Genomic DNA, 16948 nt, shown 5'->3' on the forward strand with positions numbered 1-16948 from the left:
GAGCCTGATAACTAAAGGATCTGCCTCCCATTCTACTTCTAGAGACTCTAGGAACCACCAGTAAACCTGCAGTCTGAGAACGAAGTGCTCTGTTAGGAACATATGGAACAATCAGATCTCTGATGTATGATGGAGCTAGATTATTAAGGGCTTTATATGTGAGGATATGATGTGCTCTAAAACTTCTTGGTAGATAATGGCATTGACTATGGACTTCAGAAAACGCAGTGGACCAACATCAGCAGATCACATGGCACCCCAAACCATCGCTGACAGTGGAAACTTCACAATAGACATAAAGGAATGGGGATTTTGAGCCTCTGCGCTCCTTCTCCAGACTCTGGGGCCTTGATTTCCAAATGAAATGCAAATGTTAGTTTCATCTGAAAAGAGCACTTTGGACCTGAGAAGCAGTCTTTTTTCCCCTTTTTTTTTGTTGCCCATGTGTAGGATTGGACTGTGCATAGTGGCTGTTGATGTACTGACTCCAACCTCAGTCCACTCCTTGTGAAACTCACCCAAATTCTTGAATGAACTTTGCTTAACAATCCTCTCAAAGCTACGGTTATCCATGTTGCTGGTACACCTTTATCTATCACACTTTTTGCTTCCACTCAACTTTCTATTAATATGCTTAGATACAGCCCTCTGTGACGAACCAGCTTTTTAGCAATGGCTTTTTGTGGCTTAACCTCCTTAAGTAGGATGTCATTGATTGTCTTCTGGACATCTGTCAAATGAGCAGTCTTCCCCCTGAGTGTGTAGCCTACTGACCCAGACCTAGAGACCATTTAGAGGCTCATGAAACCTTTGCAGCTCTTTTGATTTAATTAGGTGGTTAGGGTGTGACTCTATGAGTTTCCTATATTTAACTTTCTTGCAATATTCAAATTTTCTGAGACACAAAATTTTTGGTTTCATTATCTGTAAGCCAGGATAATCAAAATTACAAGAAATAAAGGCTTAAAATATTTCACACCATGTGTACTGTATATATAGAATATATAAGTTGCACTCTCTAAAGAAAGGGTGACAAAACATATTGAACTTTTTCATAATATTGAAATGTTTTGACATATTCCTGATGCCATCCAGGTGGGTTTAAATTTTAAAGACTTTAAAACTGTCTGTCCAAACTGCAGCGTGTGAGCTGAGCAGAGTATGCATATAGTTTTTCTGTCGTCCATGAAAAGGCTTCTTCGATCTAGTGGTGCAAGTGGTGCATATGGCACTGGCTATTGCTTGCAAGGTAAAAGCTTACAATCAATACCAAAGGTCTGAAGGTGGTTTGCACCTTCAGCATTGGAAGAAAAGTTTTTAGATCATTGGTTAGGTGAGAGAATCAAAGCCATTCAAAAAGTATCTGAGGAATAATTTTTTTCAGCAGTCATGGGAAATGTTAATACAGCTACAATACAACAACTAATATATTTGTTATTTAAATGTTTAGTATATATGATAAAACGATACAGTTTCTCTTCTCCAGAAAAAATTTATTATTCCTTCAGATGTATAATTGTCCCTCCACCAGCCTACATCCAGAGTATCCATGGTAACCAATTGCTGTACTGTCTGATGGATGGGAACAGCCCTCACCAATTTGATTCAGGTTTCAAGCTTCAGCTCTGAGTAATGGACAGGCAGTTTATGCAGCACAACCACAGCACGTTAGTTGTTAGCTTGCCAATACTTTCAGATGGACTCAGAGATGGTGCCACAGAATTGGGCGAAAACCGAAACACAGCAGTCTCTACCCATTGAGTGTGCATAAGCAGCTGCTTAACACCCTGCTGTCCAAAGAACAAACCATTGGCAGGTAAAAGCAAGTGTGCAGTTGCTTTCTGCAGGCCATCTTAAAGCTTAAAGCTGCCCTATGTTAACAGATAGGATTTGTATTATTGAAGTTGGTTTACTGAAGGAAATTAATTACATCTAATTCCCTTTTCTTACCAGGTTCCTGTTTCACTGAATAAACTAAATTAGTTTGAACTTCAGCAAACTTGCAGGGAAATTCATAGTTCAAACTCCTTAATAAAAAGTTTAAAATAATGTAGAAAAAAAGGTGAAATAGACAACTTGAATCCGACAATGCTTAAGTAGTATTGAAAACGTTTTAAAAAGTTCCTCCGTATCAATTCCAGGGTTCTAATGAATTAATGATCTCTCCACAAAGAATAACAATGGAAGCACTATTCAACCCCTGCAGAAAAGCCTGAGAAAAATATCTGTGGTCATTGACCTTTCTGAGCTTGAGGGCATCCTGTATGGACCATCAGACAGTGGAAATATTACAGTATATTCCATATAATTCCAGGATGACAAAACAAACTGTCCATATTGTCTGAAAGTTCAAAAGGAAGGTGATGCTTTGTGGTTCGATCGCTGCCTTTGGAAAAAGAGTTTTACAAACTTATATGGGGTGCATTTTGGCAGAAAAATACATAAAAACTTTAGCAAAGCAGCCTTCAAGACATTGTTCGCAGAGAACATAGTTCTTATTCTCAGTGCTAGAACAACTTTTAACAAACTTTCTTCCTTCCTTCTCTTCCCACGTGTATCCATCTGTTCTTATACCCTTACTTTTTTCTTTGCTACCCACTTTCAGATAAAATTTTGAAGCTGTCTGTATATATATATATATATATGTGTCGGTAGAAAGACATATAAGTAAAATGAATTGATAGTGCTTTGAAAAAAGTATTAGCCCCTTACAGATTTATTTTGTTTCTTTTTTGTCACACTTAAATATTTCAGACAATCAAAAAATGCAAATATCAGACAAAGCCAACATAAACACAATATCCAGCTTTTCAATAATGATTTTATTGATTAAGTGATAGATAAATGCTATGAAAAGCAGCCTAGCTCTATGTAAAAAGTAACTGCCTGTAGAATAAAAAAAGTTAAGTAGAACGTATCTGACTGGATGAAGTAGCCTAACATATCTTAAAAACAACATATTATGCCCCACCAAGGGAGGCACGACCAGGTGTTAGAATTAGGGGGCAATTTATTTTCCATTGTTTTGGATAGCTTTTATTTCTCTTAATAAATGAAATCTTCATTTGAAAACTACTTTTTAAATGTGGCAAAATGGCAAAAACAGAAGGAATCTGTAAGTGGGCAAATACTTTTTCACGGCACTAGAAATAAGCACTTGTAAACTCTAACAGAAACAATATTATCATTCTTTATAATTTTTTTCTTTTTACATATAAGTTAGTCAAATTAATCAAAACTAATAAACATATTTTTGTAAAACATCATCTAGACATGAGCAACTTTTATCTTTCTTTACCAAATTCAATAATAATAATAACTCGCATAATACATAATGTCCTTTCTCTTGTTGAAAAGATCACTCATTCAATCAATACAGTACTTTCCAAGGGATGGAGATACTAGGAATCACAAGTGGGCCATCAGTGGGTTGGTAATAGAAACTTCTAATAAAGATGGCTGAAAAGTCATTATGCAGCCGTCATAAGGCCATTAATCTCTATAATTCTAATTATGTGGGAGTGGTGATAATTAGATTGATATTACTGCAGAGTAGAGGCTGAAAAATGCCTCACCCTCCTCTTAAAGAAGCTGAAATAAAAATGGAGTTAACGTATCACTGTAATTGAAATAGATAAAGGCAAATGTAGCAAATGGATGCTATGGTTCAAATCTGATGAGCAGCAATTAAGAAATAACGAGTAGAATGTAAATCCCTGTGAGCAAATGTGATTTTAAAATGGTTTAATTATCCAACTTTAACAATGTACTTACTTAATGCAATATTTCCTATTGTGTGTTGTGCTGTAGTATCCAGTGTTGTACAACCTTACACCTTGATGTTGCACTGTGAAAAGGTGTTCGTCTTTTATCTGGCAGCTTGGTTTTTTGCTGGCACCAGTTACTACTGACCTGGTTCTATTACATCACTTGGGAACTGAATTTACACATTTTCTAAGGCCTGTTCTCTGAATGTTTAACACTCTAACTTTGCCTTTTCCTGCTCTGTCAAAAAGGATGCGTATCTCCAACATAAGCTGAGCATACCTACGAATCTCCTGCACGGAGAGATTCTCTGTTATGCAATGCATGATCATGTCATACTGCACACTTTCATGGAGGTTGTGAAGAAACAGAGATTTAAAAGTGTAGTCTTCTTCAAGACCTGGAGCATAACATCCCTGAAAATAAGCAGTCCAAGTGGTGAAAATATTCTCTGGGAGGTTCATCTTTCTTTTGCAGAGCTGCAAACGCATCTTGGTGGTTGTCCACTGCAATCCCTGAAAATAAGCAGTCTTCAAGTGGTGAAAATATTCTCTGGGAGGTTCATCTTCCTTTTGTAGGGCTTCAGAAGCATCAATAGTTGCAGCAACTTCATCGACCGAGTATTCTTCTCTGTCACTAATTTGTGGAGGAAGATTTTTTATGAACACATGAACTCTCTTAGCGGTTGTTTTTCCTTATAAGTCTCAGCTTCTCACGAGAAGAAGGAAAACACAAGTCAAGAAGACAATGTGCAACCTCAACTAGGTAAGCATGAGTATTTGACTCCTGACTACTTTGATCAAAAACTTCTATGTCCTTAGTGTCAGGATCTGGAGTTTTTGTGTGTGTTTTTCTTTTGTTTACTTTGTTCACTTCTCAGATGGTGCTGTAGTTCTCAGGTGTGCTGGGTGACAGGTGTGACTAATCTGCTGATTGCTTGGAGGTGTACTTAAGCAGGAGGCTGCCAACACTTCAGCGCCAGAGTGTTTGCCTTCAGTGGTACAAGCTCAAGCCACAACTAATCTTTGCTTTGTGCTATGCTCTTAGTAATCTTTGTTTGTGCTCCTTTGCAGGTTCTTTTACCTGAACCTTTGGATAACTTTTGTTGATGCCTCACTTTGCTCTCAGCATTGTTTTGCTGTTTTGGATTTTTGACTTCTGGAGAAAGGTCTCCTATTTTTGTGGATTAAGATCCAAGATTCCTGTTTACTTTGTCAGGACAACAACCAGCTGGCAGCTTCCTGTCTTCACCGTCATCTGAACTTTGGCATAAGCATAACCTGTTCATGCTCCAACGCAAGTACCTCCTTTCTGAACTCATCATTCCTCACAGATCTCTCAAGCCTTACCGGAGAAACTTCTGTGCCGAACACTCAAACTCCAAATCCCTCAACCCCTCCAGTGGTTAGATTACTCCAACATTGTAAGCTTCATCTCCTAACTCATTTATCACATTAAGTGTAGTGTTTTGATTTATTTATTTCATGTTTACTATAGCATTTCAATTTACCTGCTTTTTCTCTTTCTTTGTACATTTGGCAAATTACCAGTTCCGGCACATTTCCCATTTACCTTTGTTTAAGAAAATAATTCTTCTTCATAATCCAGTTTTTTCTTCTGAGTGTTTCATCTTCATGTGGGTCAGAACTATCTCGAGCATAATGACACTTATCAAGGGACTCAAGCTGCTTAAACACTGTACTCACCAGGTGGACCATGTTCATCTGAAAAGTCAAGCTGGTAAAGTTCATAAAATGGTGGAAGATTATGATCTAACCTAAAGAGAAAATTTTCTCATGATTTAAAGGAGAGTTTTCCAATCAGTGGACTCGTGCCTGTGGTGGTGGATCAGGTTGGAATGAGTCAAATGGGAACCTTGTGTGCTTCTCCTGGGCCCTAGGGGTCGACACTGAGTCAGAAGGGAGAGGGGCGCAAATCAGGTTGGAAGGCTGCTCTTTCCACCCATTTGGACCACTTACACCTGGTGAGTCTGGCAATTGGTCATCTTGGTGGTTGTCCACTGCAAGACACAACTGGAGACTGTCTGACTTCCAACACTGACTAAATTTAGGAAGGGGAGACTCTGACTTAGGCTCTATGTTAGACACTATACCTGTTGTCTGAGTCTGCCTCCTGCTGTGGCTACTGCAGCTGCTGTGAGTGATTATGCAAATCTGGTACCTGAGAGGTAGGGGTCTGTCCCTCCTTTTGGATGAAGCTTTTTTGAGCTCATCTGCCTTCAGGTCCTTTAACTTTGCTTCAGCCATCTCCTCAGCTTTCGAGAGCTCAAACTTCACAGCATTCTCTCTTTGAAGAGCCATCTGATGGTAAGACTGCAACTGAGAATATCATTCAGCTTCCAGTTGTGCTTTCTGCTGATACAACAAGGTAAGCTGACAAAGAACATCTGAAATCACAGCATCTCAAGTTGTATACTTAATGAAGTTGAATAAATCCTGAATCCTTTCATGACATGAAGCAAGGTTAATCAGCAACAACAACCTTCTGCTGTTTGCCAAGTTCATAACAGAGTGTGATTCCATCATTTTGGCAGACACTACAAAACAACAAAGTTGTTAAACAAATGCTAAAATCAACAGCACTTATCCAACAAATGTATGTCTAGCTATATATGTATCTTTGACCATACATATATTCTGTAGCCTCTGCAGGTCTCAAAGCAAAATCAAGCCTCGCTTGTCCTATTACTCTCTTTATGAATAAATGCTGATTATTTTCGAACAGCAGATCATTGCTTAACTTTGTTGCATACAATCAGCATGATCGTTGTCACTTTTGGATCCATGTTGAAGAGATATCTGCTCACCGACAAGGAGACATTTGCCAGCAAGGAGACATTTGCGCATCCTGTCTCCTGGAGAGCTGTGTGGTAGAGGCCGCCATGTTGGAACATGGCATTTTGGTTGGGTTAGGCGTAAGTTAGTGACACTGAAAAGTTGATATCGGCCTTTGTGTGCAGTTCAGAGTCCATGTTCATCAATGTTGTAACCCATGGCTGGGGGCCCCAACACAAGTATGAATAAATATTGGAACTTTTTCTTAGCAAGTATTTTGCCTCAAGTTTGTGAAAAAATAAATATCTTGACAGATTTCAAGAGTTCATAGTAACAACTGATAATCAGTTTTGAGTTAAAAAGTAAACTGAGCATAATTCTATGCATATATTCCTGAAAACATTTGTGAGTAAATGCAAAAAAGAATGCAGTTTTATGGTTTATTTGGCTGCATTTTCACCACAAAACAAATACAAATTGAAAAAATGAAGAGAAGTGAATGGATATCATATTCTATAAGTTTGGACAAGATAAGTAGTTTAAAAAAATAAATGTTATAATGGCATTGTGAGTATCCCCCTGCTGGGATCCTGAAAGCATTCACCTCTACCATAGACTGGATCTTAAACGTGTACACACAGGCATGGTACAGCACAAACTAGTGGCGAGAGATGAAAACCAGGAAGTTTAAATACATGGGAGGAGTTAGGAGAAAATCATAGCAAGTCCAGGTGGGAACAATCAGGTGAAAATGAGGAACAGCTGAGACCAACTGGGGAGAGGGAACAGAGGGAGAGAAGAGTAATGAGCAGAATAAGAGCAGAGACGGACTTTCAGCTCCCTCCAAAGATTTTCGATTGGTTTCAGGTCTGGAGACTGGCTAGGCCAGTCCAGGACCTTGAGATACTTCTTACAGAGCCACTCAGTTGCCGTGGCTGTGTGCTTCATGTCGTTGTCATGCTGGAAGACCCAGCCACGACCCATTTTTAATGCCCTTACTGAGGGAAGGAGGTTGTTGGCTAAGATCTCCTGATACACGACCCCATCCATCCTCCCCTCAATACGAAGCAGTCGTCCTGTCCTCTTTGCAGAAAAGCATCCCCAAAGAATGATGTTTCCACCTCCATGTTTCACGGTAGGGATGGTGTTCTTGGGGTTGTTCTCATCCTTCTTCCTCCAGACACGTCGAAGAGTTTAGACCAAAAAGTTCAATTTTTGTCTCATCAGACCACATGACCTTCTCCCATTCCTCCTCTGGATCATCCAGATGGTCATTGGCAAACTTCAGGGATAAAATAGTAGGACATAATAGGACATTAACTGGCTTGAGCAGGGGGACATTATGTGCTCTGCAGGATTTTAATCCATGGCAGAGTAGTGTGTTACTAATGGTCTTCACTGAGACTGTGGTCCCAGCTCTCCTCAGGTCATTGACCAGGTCCTGCCCTGTAGTCCTAGGCTGATCCTTCACCTACCTCATGATCATTGATGCCCCACCAGGTGAGATCTTGCATGGAGCCCCAGACCGAGGGAGACTGAGCATCATCTTGAACTTCTTCCATTTTCTTATAATTGCACCAACAGTTGTTGCCTTCTCTTCAAGCTGCTTGGCTATTTTCCTGTAGCCCATCCCAGCCTTGTGCAGGTCTACTATTTTATCCCTGATGTCCTTACACAGCTCTCTGGTCTTGGCCATCGTGGAGAGGTTGGAGTTTGTTTGATTGAATGTGTGGACAGGTGTGTTTTATACAGATAACATGTTCAAACAGGTGGAGTTAATACAGATAATGAGTGGAGAACAGGAGGGCTTCTTAAAGAAGAACTAACAGGTCTGTGAGAGCCAGGATTCTTACTGGTTGTTAGGTGACCAAATACTTATGTCATACAAGAAAATACTAATTAATTACATTAAAAAAATTACACAATGTGATTTATTTTGGAGTTTTGGTTTAGAGTTCATCACTCACAGTTGAAGAATACCTATGATAAAAATAAAAGACTTCTACATGCTTTACAAGTGGGAAAACCTGCAAAATTGGCAGTGTATCACATACTTGTTCTCCCCACTGTAACAACAGAATATAGCAAGACTTGGTAGAACCTATTTAAAAAAAACTAGGAAAGAAACTGAAATCCAGAACTTAAACATCGAAGGATCATGACACATTCTACCTTGCAGGTGTTCTCCAGATCTATCTAACAGTGAGGACATTTACACAGATTAGTTTCATATTGTACACTATTTTCTTTCTCTGGTATAAACTGCTATCAGTATAATTCTTCAATTTTGCTTTCCTGAATATTTCTATTGAATTATACTTTAGCACATTTTCACTTCTCCATCTTTGTAAAGCTTTCAACTATCTCAGCATACTTTCAGATAGATTTCTAAATTTTCCACATAGTAAATTTTACTTTGGATAGACTGAGTGAAAGTCCTGGATCATGTGTTACATTTCCAGGAAATGAAGTCAGTATTTCCTCATGCTGTCAGAAACTCCTCAAGTCAGATTTTTTGATCCATGACAGTTGCCGAGCTTCGTCCCACACACTTGTTAGTCTTGACGGGATGCATTGTTGTGATGTGAATAGTGATAGAGAGTAGGGGCCATGTTTTTCTGTTGAGCGATTGCTGCTCAGTCCTCTCAGGATTTGGGTTAGGGTGCAGAAAGGCAGACCCCAGGTGGAGATGTCAACCCTTAAAACATGAGCAAATCAAGCTGTGATTAAAAAGGGAAAGTGAAGAACTTTCATTAGAGTTGCAAATCAAATGGAAATAAAATGGTGGAGGTAACATGTGCATAACAGAGGAAAAAAAATACAAGAAGCATTGTGGAGAGTAAGCCATGGTTGAAGAGAACAGATAAAAAGAGTGAGGGTCTGACAAAATATCATTGTAACAGACAGACTTTAATAGCCTGTGGCATCGAACAAGCAAGAATTCTGTTTCTTTTTAAACTTGGAGAGGTTTGAAAGAAAGCCAGTAACAGAGTGCCTTCATTTTTTTTAAAGAGGTGAGGACATTAAGGTTGTAACAAAGTGGCATAACAAAAGAGCCAAACCTTTGTTCACCAAAAAAAAATCCACCAAAGCAAAGCAAAATTATGCTAGTGTTCACAGATAATGAAGGGTTTGGTCCAAGTGACTACCACAAGATTTAAGATGCATCCATCAGACTTTTTTTTGTTTTTGTAATGCTTAGACCTGCCAATACAGATTTTTGCTCACGATTTTCTTTAAAAACTATAATACAGGAATATCTGTGAATTTAGCCTTCCTACTAAAAATGTTCATGTGACATCAGCAGAGGTGATGTCAGTGTGAATGAGAGAGCAGTTGCTGTTATCATGGTTTGGATCGTGAGTTTGCTGGGTGTGTCAGTGTTTCCCTCTGATTCTAGTGACAGGTTCAGAAAGGTGGGTATGCCCAGGGCAACTAGTTGCTCTCAAACCTGAGAGCAATCTCCATATCCCCTGCCCAGGTTTATAAGGAGCTGCGTGGCGACCACTTGACACCTGGTGTTTAACCTATACCTGTAGAATCAAGGGAAACATTCTGTCTCTGAGTTCTCTTTAAGATTATCTTGCATGTTCAGATTATTGTTGTGTTTTTGTCCTCTGCGTTGTCTCAGATCAGCCCTGGAGGATATCTTACCTGATCTATCTCCAGAGACCTCAAGCCCTTGAATTCCAAAGGGTTTCTGGTCTGAGCACCTCTCCTCTCTGTGCTTTTGCATCCTCCATGCCAACTCCAAGCTTTTCATAACTCCCTGGAAGAACCTCAGATCCAGGTCATCACCAGCAGCTCATGAATACCTCTGCCCACCTGCTCTCCAGTATACAGTACCACCAGTCAACAAACGCTGGCACAGGCTTCTCCTGGCACAGCTTTCCCCACACTTACCTCCGAACCAACAGGATCTGCCTCCGTCTGTGCCGCCACCTCTCCTCGAATCCGGAAGCCAGCTCCACTAACATACTTAGAACATTTCCTCCATGACTCCTGCTGCCTCGCTAACATCTCTCTCTCTCTCCTTCCCTCAGATAAACTGACCCTGTCAGAAACAGATCTTCACTATTCACTTAATAAATGTCAAAACTTGATTGTAGTCTCTGAGTGATTTCTACGTGTGAATAAAAAACTGTAACAGCTGTAAAACAGTGTACTAATATTTTAAACAAAGTCAAAATGATAATGAAGCATCCTATAACTAGATTACTATAGCAGTAGTCTCTGTTTTCATTTCCTACAGAGGTTCCCTACCTTAACTCAATGATTTCCTTTTGTCCAACGTTTCCAAATCTAGTATGTTGCAAGACATCCAAAGGTTGAAAGCAGAGCAATTTTTTCCATCCTTCTTTGAGCCTTCCTGTTATCTGATGAAAGTATCATTCTCTTTTATTTTCTTTTGAATATTTCTTATATGTCTGTACTTACTCTGACTTCATTTGTATACGCCTTACTTATGCTGAAAAACGTTTACTTAAAATAATGAGTTTTGCTGTCAGTGCGACCTGGTAGCACTGGAGTGTGGTAATCGTAAGGAGAGAGATATTTGGGATTCTGACTAGCCGATCACTGGTTACAGCCTCCGCCAGTCGGCAGCCAGTTTCCCAGTGCATCGCTGACTCCCCAGTTGACCCAGACAGAAAGCAGTCAAAGAAATGCTTGAGCTTTATTTTACCAATAATATCAGCCATGTCAAGGCCCAAACCATGATACTACATTGAACATATGTCATTGTTAGGATAAAGTTCTTATGCTTAAATGACAACATGATGCTTCTGATTTGAACACTGCAAAGCCAAATTATACAGTTTCTGTAGTGATATATTTATACTGCTCCAGGCATCCAAAACTTTTATTACAAATACAGTGAGATATATTAGAGGGTAAAACCTGAACCACACAAAAAAAATGTCTAAATTTAGCACTAACATGATGCAGTGTTATTTATATTTTTTGCAACCTAAAAGAAATTATTACAAAATATACATCTGTGTGCATGTTCACTGAAGGTTTTAGGAAGACACACTTTCTGTTTATGTGGTGCAGGTTGTGATATCCACCTGTTCTTGAACACTGACCCAGTGTCCTGAGATATGAATCAGCCATTTCTCCAGGCTCAGACAGCTGAGGGAGGTGTGCACAAATTGGTGCCTACATGAGGAGACAGCTGCTCTTTGCCTTCGTCCTGCCCACTAACAGTGCAGCATTGTCTAGAGCCCGCGTCGCCTAAATGTCAGTCCTCGTGTAACTACTTCGTGCTCACTTTACACCTCTGGAGATTTCTAGTTTAATGTTAATATCTGTTTGCTCTGCTTCTCTCAAGGGGAACGTGCGTTTATCTGCATCTCTACCCTATTGTGTAATTTCTGTAGCAATGCTGGCAGGTTGAAAAATTCACAGCCTCAAATTGAGAACTGCAAACATTGCAGGCAACTCCTCGAACTTTTTCACATTTGACTTTACAAAGTCAAAAAAAATCAGACATAAGTTTTAAACTTTTTACAAATGGAAATCTGAAAAGTGTGCCGAACATACTGTATTCAGCTGCCTTTACTGTGATACCACTAAATAAAATCAAGTGCAACCAATTGACTTTGGAGGTTACATAAATAGTAAATCATAGTAAATAGTAAAACTGCATGTAACTTGATAGAAAACATTAGTAAACAAACAGCATGATGAAGACCAAAGAACACACGAGATAGGCGAGGGAGAAGTGTTAGGATTATAAATAATGATAGACTGTTCTATCATCCAATAATGGAAAGAGAGGCTTATGGTACCACTGGATGAGCTGCAGGGATTCATACCGCGTGTACGGTATTTTTCATGCAGTATGCAAATCTGGACTTTCTGGAAGGGTGGAACAAGGAAATCCATTACTAGAAAAAAAAAAGAGAAGTCCAGTTTCCATTTTACCACAAGCCATATAAGGGACAAGCCAAACGTATGGAAGAAGTTGCTATAAATAGCTGAGTCCGAAACTGAACTTTTTGGCTTACATATAAAATGCTCTGTGTGGAGGAAACCCAAAGCTGCACATAAGCCTGAACACAGCTTAACCACTGTGAGGCACGGTGATGGCAGCATCATTCTACGGGGGATGTTGTTCTTTAGCAGGGACAGAGAAGCTGGTCAGAGTTGATAGCGATGGAGCTAAACAGAAAGCAATCCAGAAAGAAATCATGTTATTGGCTTCTAAAGACTTGAGATTAGAATGGAGGTTAGTTTTCCAGCAGGACAACAACCCTAAATACACAAATGACACCACACTTTTAAGATTATTTGAAAAAAAAATGCTCCACTTCACAATAATGCTGTATTTTGTCAAATAAAATGAAATATTTTTAAGGTTTTGAATACTTTTCAGGCCACTGTACATGATTCACAAGTCATCATCTCATACTTTATGATAGACTAAATAACCCCAATGGTAGGTGATTTATTTATTAAACCACACTGTACAACCTAAAACACAACATTAGTTCCAAAGATAAAGTTCTGATTTCGATATTTCTCCAATTAACTGCAAACATTTTCACCTTTAAAGATGCTCAAAGAGGGCTTGTAGTAATCAGTGGGTGTGACAGCCTCACCTCAATTTCAGGAATGCACCGTGTGCATATTTCTTTTATGAAGGAAAATTAACTGCTGGGTGAAAATAAGCACCTTGGACACGGTTGAACTTGCACTCAGAGGCATGACTCAATGTCAAGTCCAGTTGAGGAATGCAGTAGAATGCGGTGAGGGCACTTGAAGTAGGTTAGGCTCCCACATCAAGAAATGAAGGATGGGCTAGTTGTGGGAGCTCGGCCTGATGGAGGTCGAGGCTGCAGAAGTATCAGTCCTTCTCTGCTGACAACATGACTTCTCTCAAAGGTCGGAGGACAGAGCAGTGAGGAAGAATAAGGATGAACCAGTGCAGGGATTTGAAAACATGATGGGATTTTTCCCTCAGGATAATGTCTCATCTCAGAGAAAAAAGCAGGAGAACAGAAACTGAGAGCATCAGTGTTGCAAAAAATAAGTCTGAAAACTATTCGAGTAACAAGATTAGATCAGTGTGTCTTTGGCAAATGTAAAATAATAATTTAGTTTATAGATAGGATGATGATGATTGCAGTCTTCTATATAAGATTACATATTTATCTGGATGGTCAAAAATAAAATATAGGTTGCCATTGTTGGATGGTGAGAAAGAAAATCAGATTACAAATGTCAAAACATTTATTGTGACGTTTACAGCATCCTCCACATTTTTTGGCACCCCTGGTAGAGATATATAAAAAGCTCACTTAAATTCATATTCAAAAGCAATACTTCAAAACACTCCAAAAATATTAAACTTAACATTCAACTTAGGCACATTTGTTCAATGGGAAAAAAAAACCAGCTAATAAATAAATATATATTTTGGATATTACCGATGCACAGTTAGTGGCTTCCACCAAACAACTGATATAAAATAAATAAAACCAAGGCATATTTTAATGTAGCTTATACTTTTTAAGGTAATCATATATTCTACAAAAACTTTAAGTAGTAATCTCAGACTTTCTGTTTCCCTGAAGTATAAATATGATGTGACTCAGCAGCCTGTTTCTCTTTGCCACTCTTCAATTTAGGAAAGAGAAGTGAACACGCAAATCGTGAAAATCAGGTGCGTGTTCATCTTCATGAGTCTGAAAATGTTTGTAAGAAAGTAGCTATGATCCTAAAAGAGTAGCAGTTTAAAGTTTCAAACAACCAAACCTGTGACTAACATTAAATCTTGTGCTTTACAGATAAGATGGTTAGGATAAGATGACTGAAACACAACCAGTCAATTTCTCATCACAGCCCTGTCTTGAATGTCTTAATTACCAGTGTGTAACATGTAATAAAAATGGGATTAGATTTTAGATTTGATATTTGCATTGGAAATCTTTGGTTGTAAATACACAAGATGTGGTTAAGGGCTTTTTATAGCCAGCAACACTGCAAAAGCAAACTAAATCAGTCAAAGAGAAATTTAACTACAGTTGAAAGAGCTCAAAAGTCAAATCATAACAGGCCTTTCAACCATCTCTTAATTGCAAATCCTCACTAAAGTAGTTGGTTTGTCACCTAGGAGTATAAGGCTTTAAAAGTTCAAACATCATATCCGTGTGAAATGCAGGTGTTGGTCTCTGTGAAACAGTTATTGTCTCAGGATGTGGCTTTTGTGTAGTAAAGATTGATGACTTGTCTGGTGCCAATACCAACTGGTCAATCCAGCTTTGTTGAGGAAGTCTGCTCATTCATATTCTGGTTTCACCATCTCCAACGCTTCATTTATTATCATACATTATTTTTCTTTCTTTTTACCAACCGCACTGGCTATTCAGAAGTGCACAAAACCAAGTACGTGTAAATCTTGGTGTGAATAAAAAAAAACAGATGCACACCTCATCATAATTAAGTGGATGATTTATTGCAGCAGCATTCTTTCCACACATCCCGCACCATTTTATTCGGTTTCCTCATGAACTCTCCTTCGCTCACTTTCCCTGCACCAGCTGTCCTCTCACACTTAAGCGTGGAATGTAAACGATCGCCCTGAGGGTCAAAAAGAAAAGGTCGGCAATTTTCATACAATGTACAATATGCAAATATCACAATCCTGCAGCCAGTAGGCAGAAAATAAAGCAACTCAGATTCCTCAGCAGTGAGCATGTATTATAATTATAATACATTAATTATAATTATAAGAGGCTGGAGAGCATCTTCTAGGCGGTGAAACTCCTGACGTTTGCAGGTGACACCACCGTTATTTCGTCTGATCCAGGACAATGACGAGTCTCCATATAGACAGGAGATGAATCGGCGGGTCCACTGGTGTGGTCGGGAGTACCTGGAGCTTTACCCGCTCAAGACCGTGGAGATGATGGCAGACGTCTGGAGAATCCCCAGGAAACTCCCTCCCCTCACCATCCTCAACAACATCGCATCTACTGTAGCTCATGTCCGATTCCAATAGGGATCACCCTTTCTAAGGACTAAAGATAGTTCTTAAACGTACACACTGTTTGGAAGAAGGTCTAGCAGGGGCTGTAGTTTCTGCATCAACTCAAGAGGTTCAACCTTCCACAGGAGAGTCTGGTCATCTTCTACACTACCATTATTCAGTCTGTCCCGTGCACATCCTTCACTGTGTAGTTTGGCTCAGCCACAAAACAGGACAGGTTCAGACTGCAACAGACAATCAGGTCTGCATAGAGGATTGTCAGGTCTGGCCTTACCCCCATCCAGGACTTCTACAGATCTAGTGTCAGGAAAAAGGCAACCAACATCTCTGCAGACCCCAGACATCCTGGACCCAATCTGTTTAGACCTTTACCTTCAGGTTGGGGCTACAGAATGCAAGTTGCAAAAAACAGCCATCACAGGGACAGTTTCTTTTTCCACGCTGTCTCTCTGATAAACACAATGAACCCCTCAAAGCCTGAGTAGTCAGCTACTCACAGCTAATCACAACCTTCCTTTTTTTCTTTTTCTTATAGCAGCTTCTTGTCCACAAAGCTTTTTATTCAATATAGACATAATTACAAAAATTGGATGTCTGCCAGGATTTACTGCTTTTAGTTACCATGGTAACAGTTTAACAGTTTGTATAAATGTATTAAAGAAAACTACCATTATTGCTTGTACTGTGTTAACAGTATCAACACAGTAGATGTACTATGACATGACTTCCATTGAACCCTTCAAAATAAGAGCCATAAGCATGTACAGTATCATGCGCTCCTAAATTAAAAGATCACAGTTTGAAGCTAAGTAGCATCCTGTCTGCTAGTAAAAACACAGCTGTGACATTATTTGTCTTCCTTCTCATTCTTTAGACAAAAACAAGTGAAAGCATATTTGATGTGATACGAGAAACATTTAGTGATGGTGAGGCAGTGTAAAAATGATGACAATATTTCTACTTGGACCGCTATATTATTGTCAACAGTATTGCATTTAAGATGTTAAGAAAATTCAGATTGTAACAGTTGATGGCACCCACAGCCATGGTTACAACATGAAATGGGGTACATACCTTTCTGGAACCTTCAAAATAAATTGCATTGACCTTCTTCCGGCACAGCCAAGAAAAGGGGTAACAGCGGACTTCCCATTATGCCCCTGTCTGTATAAAACTGCCACCTTTCCAATGAATTGATCTCTTCTACGCGGGTCACCAAGAGGCCTGGACAGAGAGACACAGCGCGCTAATGTGTCTTTGCCGGCAAACAGACATAAACTCTTCAAACTGGATCCAAGAGTGTCATACGATCATCGATCATATGCACTAAGTTAAGTACGAATGAATTACAGTTCGTGTATCCGGTAGATTAATTTATGAACGGGATAATTAA

General features: G+C 39.3%; 1 long non-coding RNA gene across 1 annotated transcript; it reads left to right on the forward strand.

Annotated features, from left to right (window-relative positions):
* The first annotated feature begins 4756 nt into the window (after positions 1 to 4756).
* LOC124872900 lies at positions 4757 to 10663 on the forward strand. Its single transcript, XR_007039384.1, has 2 exons — positions 4757 to 5188; positions 10192 to 10663. It is a non-coding gene; the product is annotated as an uncharacterized LOC124872900 (long non-coding RNA).
* Positions 10664 to 16948: the final 6285 nt, after the last annotated feature.

This window comes from Girardinichthys multiradiatus, chromosome 8 (assembly GCF_021462225.1).
Source record: "Girardinichthys multiradiatus isolate DD_20200921_A chromosome 8, DD_fGirMul_XY1, whole genome shotgun sequence".
Taxonomy (NCBI): domain Eukaryota; kingdom Metazoa; phylum Chordata; class Actinopteri; order Cyprinodontiformes; family Goodeidae; genus Girardinichthys; species Girardinichthys multiradiatus.